Raw genomic sequence first — 15,780 nt, forward strand, 5'->3', positions numbered from 1 at the left:
ATGGATAAACTGGAGTTACTGGAAGAGCCTCAGTCCAGGACATTTTAAATTACTTTTGTCTACCGAAGCATCCCAGCCATGATACCTTCCTGTTCTTGGTGTAGTCACCCTTGTGCAAGTCCAGGATCAGTGAAAGTAACTTGAAGCAGAATTTTATTTTTATGGTCTGTGATGTTTCTACACCATCTACCTATTTCTACTTATAAATAGTAGCTTCCAAAAAGATAAGGCTCTGTAGGGTTTTCACATGCATTTCTGAAAGCCTCGGGGAATCTTACTTTAAATATGTGTACTTCCATCCTTCAGCTTCCCCCTTTTTATTTTCTTTGCATTTCTGCAGACCTCTCAAGTCGTGGAAATCAGATGCATGAGGCTGTGTGATGCTGGTGTGTGATGCAGGCAGGCATGCAGGTGCAAATTTGTGTGATGATGTCCTCCAAACACAGTGATGGTGGGGTGGTAGAAGCCATCAGGCTGTTGCTGAGGATTATGATGTCTTTTAGTGCTGCCCGGTTGCTGCATAACCTTCCTGTCTCTCTCCTGCTTCAACACCCTGCATGGTCAGGTAGCTACTGCAGGTTAGATTTCAGGGCATGAGAGATGTGGTGGTGTCCAGATGAAATTCCCTGAGACTCTGGTGGCCCCAAACAATGGAGCAGAAGATGAGGCCAAAAGTTTTGAGTCACTTGGGAACTAGCAAGGCTCTGTCCTCACTGAGCACAGTAGGGTGAGTTCCCCTGGCCCTGATGTACAGGTCTCTTAGCCCATGTCCAGGCAGTCAGGATAAAGTAAATAATCCCAGTGGCCTCCTGGTGCTGCGCTCATCTCAGGAGTGCTTGGAGAACTCTCACTCTTTTGTCTGCTGCAGCTTCCAGAGCCCTGCTAGGGACAGAGTTGAGCAGCCTGTGGGAAGAGTCATGTAGGAGTGTTACAGAAATGGGGAGCACTAGGAAACATCTCATGTGGTACACACAGCTTTGGTGTTGTAAATCATATTCCCGAAGTGAATGTAAATTGTCACTGTTCGATTGACTTCAGCATTCTTTCATCCACTCACTCCAGGTGTCGTTCTGCCCCATGATCTTCAAACAGTAAAAATAAATTTAAAAAATGTTCCCCAACTTTGCTCTACTGTTATGAAGCTCTTAAGCCAAATTCTGCCTGGCCCTCACTGAGTATGGCTACTGCTTTTAGATTGTTTAACTCTTGCAGTGGTGCTGTCCTTGCAGGATGCTGTAAAATTTGCTTTTCGTCTTAGTCCAGGTTATTGTTGCTAATTGTACATATACATGCAAGTGCCAAACTCCTGCTTTAAAAAAAAAAAAAAAACACCCAACCATATGCCAAATTCCTAGCTGCGTAGTAAAGATTGATTACATGTGTTTATGTGTAATTTAAAAATGGTTCATTCAGGAAGTGTATGGTCTTTTAAAGGCAAATTTTAAATCTTCAATTTTACCTAAGTTTATTTATATTAGGGAAATGGGCCTGGAGTACTAAGCAAACCCTCATGATATATAGGGTTCAGCCTGAGAATTCTCTGAACTGTTTTATATATTTTTATTCTATCAATATGTTCTTTCATGGCTACGAATTAGTTTTGTTAGTTGACTTACAGAAAAGAACATATAAAATCAGGAGTATGAAATTCCATAGCACTAATAGTATTAATGAAAAGCACAAAGTCTGGAGGCAACTGTAAAAGCACTACTTCAACAAAAAAATAATTCTCATTTGAATTAGCATGATTAATTGCATAGATTTTCTTTGTCACAGCACACTGAAATTGAAATAGTGAGGATGTTCTAAAGCTTTCAGTGAATAATTCTAGTATATGTTAGAAAAAAGGTGTATACACATTGTGTTCACATTAATAAAACAAAGCTATAAATAAAGAAAAAGACTAAACTTCAGTTCTACTTTTAGCTGATTGTTTTAACTTGAAACGGTATTAGATTTAATTGCAGAGAAAAATAAATGTGACTGTAAGTTGGCATTGCTTGCTCCTATGTCATGAAGATCCCCCAGCTTTTCACTATGTGCCTAATTGGTTTACAGGCTGGATGCATTCATGCAGGCTGCAGCTATTTTGCCCGGAGGGGTGAAAGAGGAATCACCTTGTTTGCTTCTTTTGCATACTATCTGTAGTATTTGCTTACTATGTGTGTTGACTCTCTAGATGTCACACTGTTTGCTGATTCTGAATGTGGGCTGGTGGAGTGCTGCCTGGGGCACACAGAGGATGGTAGTGGGTGTCCTTGCACCCATGTGCAGCACCGGGTGCGGACTGTTCTCCTCTCCAGCACCGCACATCCTCGCAGTGTTCCTGACATGCCCAGGTTCCCTTAGGCCTGCAGTGTGCCCTGGGTGTTTATTATGTGGAAAAAAAAGGGAAATACTGCCAATCCACATCACTAATGCAAGTTTGTCAAATGACATCAGCAGCAGAGGAGACTTTAGTTTCTAACCACATGCAAATAGGTCCCAAACTGCTGGTTATGCCATGATGTCAGCTCTGATTTCTCACCCATTATTCGGTGGACTTCAATGTGTACATGCCATATAAGTTCCCTCTCCTTTTCCTCTCTTCCCATGCAGAACTTCAGGGTTTGTTTTGACTTTATTTGTGAAAAACATGTTTTAAACAACAAATGTACTTCCTTAGGAGAAGTTTATTTCAAGGACAATTCGCTACTCAAGCCTTCCTTGTCTTTGTTATCATTTTACATTAGGGTGAGCTGTTAAATACTAGAACAGTTCAGATATTTTCCCAAGGGACTCAACTAAGTGTTAGTAATCGTTCCAATGTTCTTTGTCATGAATTGGCATTAACTTTGTTAATAAAAGCTACTGCATTATTTTGGCCACGTGAAGCATGTCAGCCTGCACATATGCCAAGACACAGCAGCAAAGCAGGTCATGTCATGCAGGTTAATGTCAGGTTAGATTTTACGGCACATACGACTGCTTGAAATGGCATGGGACTCCAGACTCTGTAATTTGGGGTACTGGGACATGGAACTTGTCACTTCTGGGTGTAAAGATTGAAGTCAGCTGAGCTATGAAAAGTGTGTCTCTTGTCACCAGGCATTAGCTGTCTTGCTCAGCCTGGACGGAACTCCTCCTGAAGGCAGTAATCACTTCCTGGGCGTAATTCAGCCCTGAAACAGTGGATGGTTTGTCCTCTGCAGAAATAATCTAGATATGTGTTCTAGATTACTGAGCCCTTGTTGAGCTCTCCCTAAGAGGAAGTTCACTGCCATTTAAAAACCAGTTCCTTTTTTTCTGGTATCTTTCCCAGAGAGACAAGCAGGGCATTCTGAGCAGGGCATGCTGAGCATGGGCTACATCCCTCTGCCTGCCACTCCATAGATCTATGCCTTAAGAGGACACTGGATTAGTTGCTCTTTCACTGAAGAAACATGAAGGATTTGGGAGTACTTCATCACTTTTGGATTTAGCCTGGATCTGTTATTTTCAGAAGAGAGCTTAGAAAAGGTGGGAAGAAGGGAAGCTTATGCAGATGTCACAAGAAGTTTAATTTGGTTTTCAACCAGAGGTCTTTGGGTCACTTCACATAGTCTGCAGACATCAGTTCAAACTGTTCCCTTATAAGGCATTCTGTAAATAGTATTTCCAACACAAGGGAGCTCAAGTCTAATTGCAAAGCTACTGAATAAATACATAGTACCAGAACAGAAATCAAATTACAGGGGCTGATGTCTTTCTAACCATGCTTAGGTCAAGGTAGTAAAATCAAGTGAGAGCAAACCCCCCCAATCACAGATGTAATTAATTAATGTCTACATTGCCAAAAAAAGGAAAGTATTTTGACAATAGTTATTTTCAGCAATTATGAATTGCTCTTTCTTACAGCCCCAAAAGGCAAAAGCAGGAATGTAACTACAATACATTGCTCTTTTTTCCCTACTTTTTCTTTTCGATCAAGTTTTAGAGCTCACATATTGAGTAACTGGGAGAGATGCCAAAACCATTCCCTTTACAAGTGATTTTAAACTATGCATGAGGTGTGTTTTTTCCTTTTGTTTCATGGAAACATCTCTGGTTTTGGCAAAAGTTTTAAGTTAGGAAAATTGGTCTATGATTCTGCATTACCAAGGTTTCAAGACCAGGCCTAGATGGTCCATAAAACTATTTCCTCTTAAGCAAGAGTTCCACCTTATTAAAAACAGAAACCGTGGCCATCCCATGCCTTTCCCTGATCACTAACTCTCCCTTCTGGGGATGCACAGCTGGTGGGAGGTTCAGCAGCCCTGCATCTGCCCCATCTTTTTGCTGGAGCTCTGGGATCTCTATGAGGTTAGTGCTGAGCACTGGTTCAAGGGCAGTGGTGGGGTGGTGCAGAGGTAGAGAGGGGCGTTTCTTCCCTTGGGACCCCACTGGTGGTTTTGGGGATACTTAGGGAGCTCTTGAAGCGGTGGGCGTCTCCCATATCTGCTGTCATGCAGTCATGATGGGGACTGTGCCAAGAGCCGTGTGCTTTTGGGAAGGGAGCTACTAAAAGAGCTGACAGGGGACAAATCCATCATGGCCCTTCCCTTCAAATCTGCTCAGGCAGGAGCATTCATACCTCAGGCCTCCCCTAGGGGAGGAGATTCAAGGGAGAATCAAACAAGGGAGGCAAAAGTCTGCAAGGAACGGGGCGTCAACCGAGTGGGATTTGGCTTCTGGCTCCAGTTGGCAGGTCTCTGAAATCATATTCTGAGAACTGACTGCAAGCCCTGGCTGGACCATCGCTTGCTCCTCAGGCCTGACAGACAGACAGCAGTGCCCTGACTCACCACCAGCTCACAGAACTCACAGGCAGCGAGCACCTGCCTCGCTGCCCCCATGCAGCTCGATGGAGGTATGGGTTTATGAAATGGTAAAAGCTGCTTGGGTTGAGCCACCCCTCATCAGGGCAGTCAGTGCTGTATGACCCAAGTCTCTGCTGGGGGCTGGATCTCTGCTCTTGTCAATCCCAAATTCCTTATCTGTTTACATGCTCACCCATCTTTCTTTTCCCCAAACATTTTTGCAAATTTATAAGTAATTACCAGAGCTAAACAGACCTCTGCAGATTATTACTTTAACTAATTCAACGTAAACAATATGCATGAGTAAATGAAAAGGGTTTGGCTTGTATAAGAACAAGAATGGTAAATGAGGCATGTGCATGTTTGTTTCACAAACTGCTTATGGTAGAGATACAGATAGAGGCTAACTGAAGAGAATGCAGCTAACCCGAATAGAGAATTCAGTTTAAGAATTGCTCTTGTGTCTATTTCAGAGCTACCTGGGAGAGCTTGTTGGGTGCTTTTTTTGAAAGCAGCCTTCTCCTGGGTATTTATCCTGATCTGAACAGATTGACCCAGTAGTACATGGGATACAAGTTGAGGTTGCTGAGTGCATTTGTGTCTTGTATTTGAACTTCTCAGGTACACGGTAAGTCAATTGCACTCCCATTAACATACAAAGAGACAAAATTTGGTCTCATCCTGTTTTCTCATGCTTGCAGCCTTGCTGCAATTCTTCTGGGTTTGTTCTACCCTACATAATATACAGATCATATTTGTGATATGGACTGAGGTGAAAATATTACTGCTTGCTTTATTTTGAGGAGGAGAGAGGCTGATACATATTGGACTTGATACAGACTGAAACCCAGTGATGTTTTTCCTCTCTAATTTATATGAAAGAATTTTTTTTTAAAAATGCCCGTTACCATTTTTTTTTAACAAAAAGTGACTTTTCCCTTTTCTTTTAATTTGTCAGCTGCTGGAAAAATGTTGATCCTTACAAAAGTAGACAGAATGAATCCAACTAAACAATGATGCAGGAGGACTGTACAGATCGATGTGCTTGTGAATATGGGCAAGTTGCAACTGACCAAAGTAGTTGCCAGGTCCTCTTCCTTAGACCTCTCACTGCTTTAGACCTGGACACAGCTTCTGAATTGCTGCTTTTCAAGTGCAAATGTCCCAAGCATGATGGGATGAAAGAAGTGTCAGAAATTCAGTGGGATTTGTCACTGTCTGGAAGTGCTTATCCCTTGCATAGGCTATAAAGGATGTTTAGGTGACAGGGTTGAACAAATTTTCTTGTTGTTGATGTAAAGTAAGATAAATACTTTTTTAAATGGGTTTACTGCTGAATAAAAAGGGCCAAACTGGTACATTTTATGTCTCTGAAACCTGATTGGTAATACTGAAGATGTCTGTGCAGGTAATGCTGCTTGTTGGAGTTTAATTTACCCTGCACATTCATTTCCATTGAAGTTCCAGGTGTTTCATCTGTCTCTGAGTTCAGAAAGAGAGTGAATGCTGTACATTCATATAAAAACTCCTATCAGTTTTTTTTTGTTTGTTTGTTTTAAATGAATGCAGGCAAGTATATACATCCTTAAGAGTCACTGTTTCTGTTGAAAGTCTTAGCAATACTTCTGTTATTACTTCTCAGCACCTCAGAAGGGCCATGTAAAAAAAGAAAAGATAAATACGTTTTTTAAATAATATGTTTCATGTGTTATTTCACATCATCCATTCCCATGAAGGTTGGCAGCAAAACTGAGGCTGATGTCAGTGGGAACAAAGTTAAGTCTACAATGTGGAGTTCAGATCCAGATTTCACTTCCTGTTAATATGAAAAGCAGCTTGAAGTAGTAGACTATAAAGTCTTTACCTACCCTATTACCTGCTATTTTCTCTGGTACTTCTGTTGTTCTTAAAAAAAATCTTTCATACTTTACCTTAGACTAATTGGAGACTGGAGATCGATAATGCTCCTGCTATTTCCACATTTCAGTTGCCACCTAGGAATTTATATCTATACTTAGGATAATGAGATTTAGTAGGATCATTTACACTCTGTGAGCATTCTATAAATCACCATTACCCACTTGTGTATCATGTGGCTTTTACCTTTTCTATCATAGATAAATATATTATACAGTCTGTTACTATTCATATTCTCTTTATAAAATTCATCATATACTATTCATTTAGACAATGACAACAACAGGAGATAATGTGAGGTCCAGTATTAGTCATTGGAGTTCTGTTTGGGAGTTGTTAAATAAAGAAAGAACTGAAAGCATAGGTCGCCTTTCAGTGCTCTAATTATTGTTTTCAGATGTTAAAAAGGCTCTTGTACAAGCAATGGCTGTAATCACTAGCTATGACTAGAGACAGTTAAAGCAATTGTGTTGTCAAATTACATTTTAAAAATCAAATCAATATTGTAAATTGCAGTATATGTGATCATTCCCAGGATATCTTTGATAAATATCCATTCCAACATATTCTATTATGTTATTCCTTTAAAATTCCTCTTTCTTCCTTTAAATGGAAATAATGAAAATCTCTCTCTTCCTACCCAAATTAATTCTGAAAGTCCCTTTTATGGTCTTTATCATATCTTTTATAACTCTGACTCTAGTAAAGCAAGTGAGTAACCACACTGATTCCATTTTATGTTTTTGTTCTGCTTGGCCTGGGCTCTAATTTCTAGCTGAGCTGTACTTTACTACCATTTGCCCAGACACTGTGGCACAAAGCAGTGCTAATTTTTACTAGGGCAATGTAGACTCACAGAGGAAAACATGTTTGCTAGCAGAGGAGATGAGAAAGCACCTTCTCTCCAGTCCTGTTCTGCAGTCTTCCTTGATTTGAGCAAACTTTATAATTTCCTTCATGTTTGCAACTCTAGACAAAAGGATGGACTTGGGAGAACCAGACTGCACCAGGGGAAGTGGGGGAAGCACAATTCACCAGAGCAACTGACCACAGCTGCTTGGTCTGATCTTGTGTCCTGGACCTGTTCAGCATCCCTGTATTGCCCTTACTCACCCCCAGAATCTGCAAAACCCAGCTGGGCTGAGGAAGGAGCGCCACCCTTCACTCTATGTGTTTAGTCATATGTTGATGATCAGTGGTGGTTTGAGACAGCTCTTACTTTGCCATCTAGATTGAAAATAAATAAAGAGAGAGAACCAAGAGGAAGGACATGCACTGACAGACATTTCAGGGATCCAAAACTCCTGATTGCATTGCATTTTGACAATAGTCCTATTAAATGTGAATCATTCTGTGTATTATTCTTATTACTCATTCACCTCATATAATTTGATCCAAGCTTGCTGAAGTCTTTCCACTGACTTTACTGGAGTGGGATCACTTCCTCAGTGCCACATTAGCTGGGTGCTTCCATGTCCAGTTGTAAAGCTTTTGTTTAACATAACCTGAAACAAAAATACAGAAAACACATCCTTAATGTTAAATTAGTCCTTTTTGCCTTCTTTAGCTTCACTTTTTTTCTACCAATGGAGTAGATTGATTTGATGATAGCAAAGAAACATATCCACAGAATGATCCAATTGTTTAGATACAAGTTGTGGCAGGGGAGGTTTAGATTAGATATTAGGAAAATTTTATGATGAGTTGATAAAATTTGAAAGGGTTTTAACACATTGGAACAAACTGGTGGAGTCACCATCCCTAGAAATATTCAAAAGACATATGAATATGGCCCTTGAGCACATGGTTTAACAGTGAACATGGTGGTGCTACTACACTGATGACTAGACTTAATGATATTAAAGGTCTTTTCCAACCTTTAGGCTTCTATGATTTTATAATGAAGTACAGAAATTACTCCGATAGCATTCAGAAAGGAAATGGGTACTTTGGGTTTTTACCATGTCCTGTTTGCTTTGACCTCTGCAGTGAAAAGTCAAAAAAAGGCTCTGGGTGAACTTCCTCTGACTTTGAAATTGGCATATTGGAATAGATTTACTGGACTTACCTATTTGGAAATACTCAAAAATAGTTGTTAGGTTGAAATGATGTAAGTTTCTACACAATAAAATTATCACACCCAAGAATGAAACTGTATAAATGAAAATTGATGTACACTTCAGCAATGCCTCTCTGAGACATCTCTGCAGGTAATATATTTCCTTGGATATGTGTCTTTCTTTTTACAAAATTGGGCCAATGAATTATGCCCATTAAATGCTAAATTTACTAGCTGGTGGTTGCTGAATCTGGCCCTTATTAAATGTCCAGACAAGCTTGTTGTAGTTTATTTTGTAGGACGTCTGGTTAGAACATTAAATACAACAAGGAAAAATAAACTTAAAAGTAAAATGGTTCAACCCCTGCCCTACTGGGAATTTTTTTCTTTGATTGGATAGAAACAGAAACATGTCACTGTTTCCAAGTGAATTATCCCAAATTTAAAAATTGGATCAAATAATTTTTGCAAGGGTAAATCTTACCAAAAACCACTAATTTTTTTAAAAGGCGGTGGTGGTATTTTTTGTGGAGTTTTTTTTTTTGTTTTTTTTTGGTTTTTTTTTGTTTTTTTTTTGTTTTTTGTGGTTCTGGTTCATGTGATTAGATTAGTTTCTACTAAAATGGGAAGATTTTGCTAGAACCAGCAACATTTGCCAGTAAAAAGATTTTTTAAATAACCTTGCGGTATCACTCAATAAAAGTCCTGTTTCTATTCATTTTTTGCTTATTATGATTAAAGTTTTTCTTTTAACTGAGATTCTAGCTGTAATTCTTTTTAAAAGATAAATGAAAATTGTAGCTTCTAAAAAATATTACATGTGAGTGTGCCAGCCCATGACAGGCTGTGCATCTGCTGCCGAAAAAAAAAAAAAAAAAGCTGTTCCTTTAAATTTTTTTTGCCTTTTCTCATGCTCTGATGTCCTCAGCAAATTTTTAACTTATCATCAGAGTGAGCAGTGTTAGCAATGAGCTTCTGTATTTCTTAAGCAGTCTAGCAAAAATTCCCACGTTAATTATAATTACTCAAAGATTTTTAACAATCTGAGATCTGTAAAAGTCAGTATTTCCCCTTGTTACGACACAGCAACAGTGATAATATCATTATAATTCCCAAATTTAGCACTTCTCTGTATTAGGCTGAAGGAGAATGGACTAAGAGGTATTAAATAGGAAGTTTATTGATAGTAGGTCTGAAATCCCTGTAATAAATTCTTTTGAGAATTCCTCAGGAATGTGTAGTTACTATAAACATCACATGCACTACTACACTCAGCAAGCTGGGATGTTTTCAATAAAGAAGCTTTGGTACACTGTGTATTAAGATTTACAATATTCTATCACAAAAGCTCTCAGAACAGTTGCAGGGAAGGGTTGCCTTCTCTGTCACCCTCTTTCCTTCCCAGTTTGAATTCTGAGCCTTAGGACATGTTTGGTTGTGGTTGTTTTGAAGTGGCAGGTTTTGTTAACTTACTGCTCCATCCAGTACTAAATAAACATCAGCTGTCAGGTCACCATCCTGCCAGGCTGTTCATGTCTTCCCCTTCCTAATCTTCCTGATATTTTTAGTGCTTTGCTTACAGTTGCAAATACTTTCACATGATGTTGAGCAAATTGGGTGAGATGTATCTGTTCCATGGTTTTGATTAGGAAAACCCCTCAAAATTAAAGACTCATTTTTATCAAGAAGTGGGATCCTGAGTCATGCTCTGCTGAAAATGAAATGTTTCCCATTTGGATGGAAATAAAAATGGGTGCAGCGATAACAGTGCTGGGATTTTTCCACACATCCCCTCTGCACCACTAGGATCAAAGTAGCATCCTTAGTTGGTCACTATGTGGCTCTCAGTGAAGCTCTAATTTGTTAGTGCCTCACTTCAGAAGTTGCTGGAGAAGGTAGGATGGATATGCAAATGTATAGTAATGTAATTATTATGTATCAGCATTGTCACAGTGCCTGAAGAGCCCAATAAATTGTTCGGAGAACCTGTGGGCGGATGCTGAAGTAATAGGAAATTACAGTGTCTGTGGGTGGTAGAACAGAAACCCAGAGGTAAAAATACCATAAAATGGGTGATATTAACACTGAAAGTATGAACCAGGAATGCAAACCTTTCCTAAAGCATCCCCTGAATATTTCTGTAAAGCAGTGTACCTTCACGTCTTTAAAACTGGCAGGGTATCCTGCTGTTATGAACAAACTCCACAGATAACATTGCATCCCAGTGTTGTTTAGACATTGGGCAAGGAAGGCAGGGTTGGCACTGGTGTGATAGATGAGCTATGCAGCACTTATTGTCAACTGAATATTACTTTGTGGAGTCATAATTTTGTTTTGCTCTAATTACAAACATGTTAATTAGACACTAACACAAATAGGACACTCACTCCCAGATAGAACTCTGCCTTTAGAGAGTGACCTCTGAGCTGCACAGTAAGGTGTGCACGAATTCCCACACATTTCACAGACCACCTTCTGATGTTGACCACCAGTTGAGTAACACTGCTCCAGGACATACTGGGTTTTACCCTACAGGCATTTGGCATTTACTTTTTACACATAGGTAAGACGCCGTCTTCATTGCTCAGGTGGTGGGATGTTGCCCTTAACGTGGGTCCAAATGACTACATGAGAAGCAGAGAGATTTAGATGTGTTGTATTTCATGTCAAAGCCTTTAGTAAGCTTGAATGACCTTTTGTACTAAAATGCTTTGAGGTATACAGTTGTAGTTTCTTAGAGAATCAAACCCCCTCAATAACTTAAACAGAAAAGGGGGATGGGTGTTTTAGATTTGCGGTCATAATTTTAAGGAGGTAGAATACGAATATGCTGGATATCTCTTTTCATGTGACAATTCTAGGCACATTCTTACATCCCTTCAGTGATTATAAGTGACCCAGGCTTCTTTTTGAAAGAAGAGAGGAAAAAGCACTTTCCACCAGTAAATTTCTGCCACCTCTCACCTACTGCGCAATGCTGGGTGACTGTTTTTTGCTAAAAGAGAAAGCCGCGTGCCAGCTGGATGTCTTCCTGCGGTAGCTAGGTTTTCCTTGGAGGTTTCCCATCTCTATACTAACTAGGCTTAACTATGCTTGGCTTATTAGCTTTTGCGAACATCCTTGCCAAGGTGGGATGACTGTAGGTAAAATGAGTGCAGCCGGGAGACAGAGGCAAATAAGTAGGAGTGATCAAAGTCTAGAGATTTGCTGGCAGACGTGCCTTCTTCCTACGCGCTCCAGCCAGTGGGTCCAGTGCTTTCCCCTTCTCCTACGGATGAATCAACACATCCAAGCAAGCTGTGCCAAAGCAGGGGGTGGGCGGGAGACAGCCTTAGCACTGTACGACAGCTGTTGTTTTGCCAATATATTCAGTAGGAAATTCAGAACAAAACTTGCCTTTTGGACCATGAATCTCATTAAAGTTCACCGATGACTGGGAAAGAGCAGGCTTAAAAGGTTTTTGCTCATTTAGCACTGTTACAATAGGAGAAACTACGTAGATGTTATAAAAGGCTGCCTTAAAAGTTTGGTGAAGGTTTCTGCTGCCAGTCCTAGTGAGACCCAAGACGTTGGTAAAAAAGTGAATTTGCCAGCAAGAAACATTTATTACTGCATGGCAGAAAGTGCTTCATGTTGAAATGACAGATTTGGCAGAGATGCTGAAGGCAATTCCCTTTAGTTTCTTCACTGGGGTTTACAAGAAGTCAATGGTGGGAGCCAAAAGATGTAGAGTAGCATTGATACGGTCTCAGAGTTTCTTTATTCTTCATCTCCGCTTCTAAATTCAGTAAAAATATGTACATTTTTACATGAAAGCATGTAATATGTATTTTACTTGTACACTAAAATGGATGCATGTATTTTTAATTATTTTCTTTTGTGGCAAAGGCCTTAAAAACCAAAATTAACCCAAAACATAGAAGGAAACCTTCAGCTGGCACTGCATGTAATGTTAGACTGCCAACTGCCAGTTTGCTGGACAGTTAGTCTTTGATTTATACTTTCACATATGGGTTTGAGTGGGTGGCTCACAGCTTTTTGGTGCCTTATTTTCCATATTTTGTAACTTTGGTTAATGATTTCATTCACTGCAGTCCCTGTGTCCAACAGCAGAGTCCTACCTTTGATGGGCGGCATGTTTGTAACTCTTCAAGCACTGAGCTTCTCCATGGTGTTAGATCCCCCCCTTCTCCCCCCGGTTCCAGTAATGTCTTTTCCTTGCTATGCTGGAGGAGGAGGAGATCCTGTGCCAACTCTTTGAGCTCTCACTCAGCTGCTGCCTTCACAACTATAAACGTTACCAAGCGCCCCCGTTGTTTTCATTCTCCATCCGTATACTCTATACTCACTTGGAAGTGAACCTTATGGAAATTCTGGGTTTGTGAAGAACCTCGCAGATATTTCCACTTGAAATGCCATGGTAGCAATAACACACTGTGCTTGCAGTTTACTGTCCACCTAGTGACCTTGTGCTGCTTTGAAGCAGCTGCAGAATAAGATGCTGAGGTGGTGGCAGCTATGCCCAAGGAACTGTGAGGGCCTGAACAGGGATGCACAGGAGGGTTTTACAAGGGGGCAAATGAAAGGGAGTGCAATGAAAAAGGTGCACACACACATGGGTGTATGCACAAATGCACAGTCTTGGGTGCAGCATGAAGGGAAATACTCACTTCAGCTACTGTCAGACACATATGCAGCAATTCACCTCTGCAATCTGTGTGTACAATCACTGACAACAAAAATTCAACAAAACATTCTCCTTCACCATCCTAAATGCCACTATGATAATTTGCAATCTCATATCCTATTTGTTGTTTAGACAACACTGTCCTGCAAAACCACATCAGAGCAATGTGAAGGTGACCTGCAAAATGTGTATAAACTCTGTGTCACAGCACTCATATGAACAGTGGAATTTCTGAGATGCTTGCTGGCACTTTGTACTGGGCTTGTGTCAATCATCTCTATTGAAGAACCATAACCTAGCTGAAAAAGTTGGCTTTGGTGGCAGTGACACACCAAGGGGCATGCATAATTCTTTTCAGTTTGCCACACCTCTTGCATATAGGTTATAGAATTCAGAGAAATGCACACAGGCATGGCTTTTGTGAAGTAAGCAAAATCATGCTCAAACTCTGTGTACTTTGTAAAGCCTCTTACCTAGATTGCTTATGTTATCTAGTTCATTCCTAGGGGGGTGGGGGCTGCTAGGTTTGGGTTGAGTTTTTTTTTCAGGGTACTTCTTTAGCACAGTATTTTGAGGATGAAATTGAAACAGAGGAAGATAAAAGGTGTTTTGTGGTTTCTTTTTAATTGGAGACTGGAGGCAAAGTGCCTCCAGATAATTTCTCAGAGAAAAGTCATTGTCTTCTCCCACTCTTGCCATTAATCTCTAAAATTATTGCACAATTTCTGTTTAATGTGCTAAGATTTCTTAATATGTTAAGACAATGTGGAAAGAAAATTTGAACAGGAGGGAGCATGTTTCTTTGAATGCATAATTTTTAAATCTTTTTCTGAAGTCTTCATCTGTCTTGCCAGGCCTTTTTCAGTTAAAAACTTCATCAAACTCAGTACAATTAAATATATATATCTTTATAATGGCAATTCATCAAAAGAACTGGAAATTGCTACAAATATTGGGAGTGATGGTCATCATATTTTGTGAAGGTACAGGTTGCTTGTGCTGTTGATGTGCTAGCCAGAACTGAAAATGGGGATTCCCATCATGTGATATTTTCAGTTCCAGTTTTTTATGTGTTTCAAAGGATAGTAGTGAATGACAATGTATTCTAACGTAACATGGGCTTAAATGTAATAATATGCCTAAAAAATTGCAGTACATGTACATTTGCTGTGTTGCACAATAGCCATCATATTGTTTCCACAAACAAAAATTTGGGTTCCCTCAGTATAAATTTCTATTTTTATAATTTAGTGTGATGTTGCATTAGTGAAACCTTTTTTAATCAAGCAGAATCAACAGGCCTAAATTTGAAGTATGCTGTGAATCCATGGAGTCTTCATACAAGCTTTTTTGGATGGTTTGACTCTCACATTAGTGTGGAGTAACTCACTTGGATAGTCTCAGCAAGGACTCCCAGATTTCCGGGAAGACAGTCACCAGCAAGCTGTTGTTTCCATTCTAATTCTGCTGTCAGCCCAAGCAGCTTTTGTCAGCACATCACTTTGAAGTTTAGTAAGTCAGTGCAGGTATCTTTGTTGACATTGTGATGCTGAGCATCAATCAGAAACACCAGCTATTTGTACATGACCATGGCATTATTTGCAAAAACAGCTACTCTGGATTTTCCCCCTCCCCCAGATCACTCTCACTCCCTGGATTGTTCTATATCCAGCTCAGAAGGACATATTTATAAGACTTGTTATTCTGACTCACTGAGTTGAACAGTATTACACAACCATTTTTCTGTCAGTCATGGGATAATATTGCCAAAACCTCTCTGTGGCATTTCCTATGCATTTGCTGGTTTTGGTGGATGTTCTACTTCTCAGCAAGGTGGGAAGTATTGAATGGGTATCAAAACACAGCCCCTGCTGCTACAGAGGGTTACTCAAGCAACACTGTATAATATAGATGCTCAGCAATCAACTTGGGGCATTGCAACAGTTTGAGTTGTTTTTGTTAATAGAGATCAAATTATGGGTGTAACTAGCTGGCAGTCTTCAAACAGACTTTTGCAAGCTGTTTACTCAGCTGTCCCGTGGCAACAACTGCATACGTGAAGTGAATTCTTCCAGTATCTCTCCTGTGGTATATTTAATTTATCTTATTTTGCCACAGTGTGAGAGAAACAAATCTTGAAGAAAGTAGGATTCATGTCAGATGCTGCACTGCAGACAGCCTGTGAAAATGGCTGCACAGTTTGACATCATGGGTGAAGATTTTGTTACTTCAAAATATACTCTTACTTATTTTCCAGTCATTTAAACCCTCAGAATCAAAAGGAGGAAGAGGCCAAAGAA

At 39.9% G+C, this 15,780-nt stretch overlaps 1 protein-coding gene across 2 annotated transcripts in view; it reads left to right on the plus strand.

Annotated features, from left to right (window-relative positions):
• Positions 1 to 15,780, plus strand: part of CREB5 (cAMP responsive element binding protein 5) — a 251,583-nt gene that overhangs the window by 209,593 nt on the left and 26,210 nt on the right. The window lies entirely within an intron of this gene.

The sequence above is a fragment of the Vidua chalybeata genome, chromosome 1, assembly GCF_026979565.1.
Source record: "Vidua chalybeata isolate OUT-0048 chromosome 1, bVidCha1 merged haplotype, whole genome shotgun sequence".
Lineage (NCBI taxonomy): Eukaryota > Metazoa > Chordata > Aves > Passeriformes > Viduidae > Vidua > Vidua chalybeata.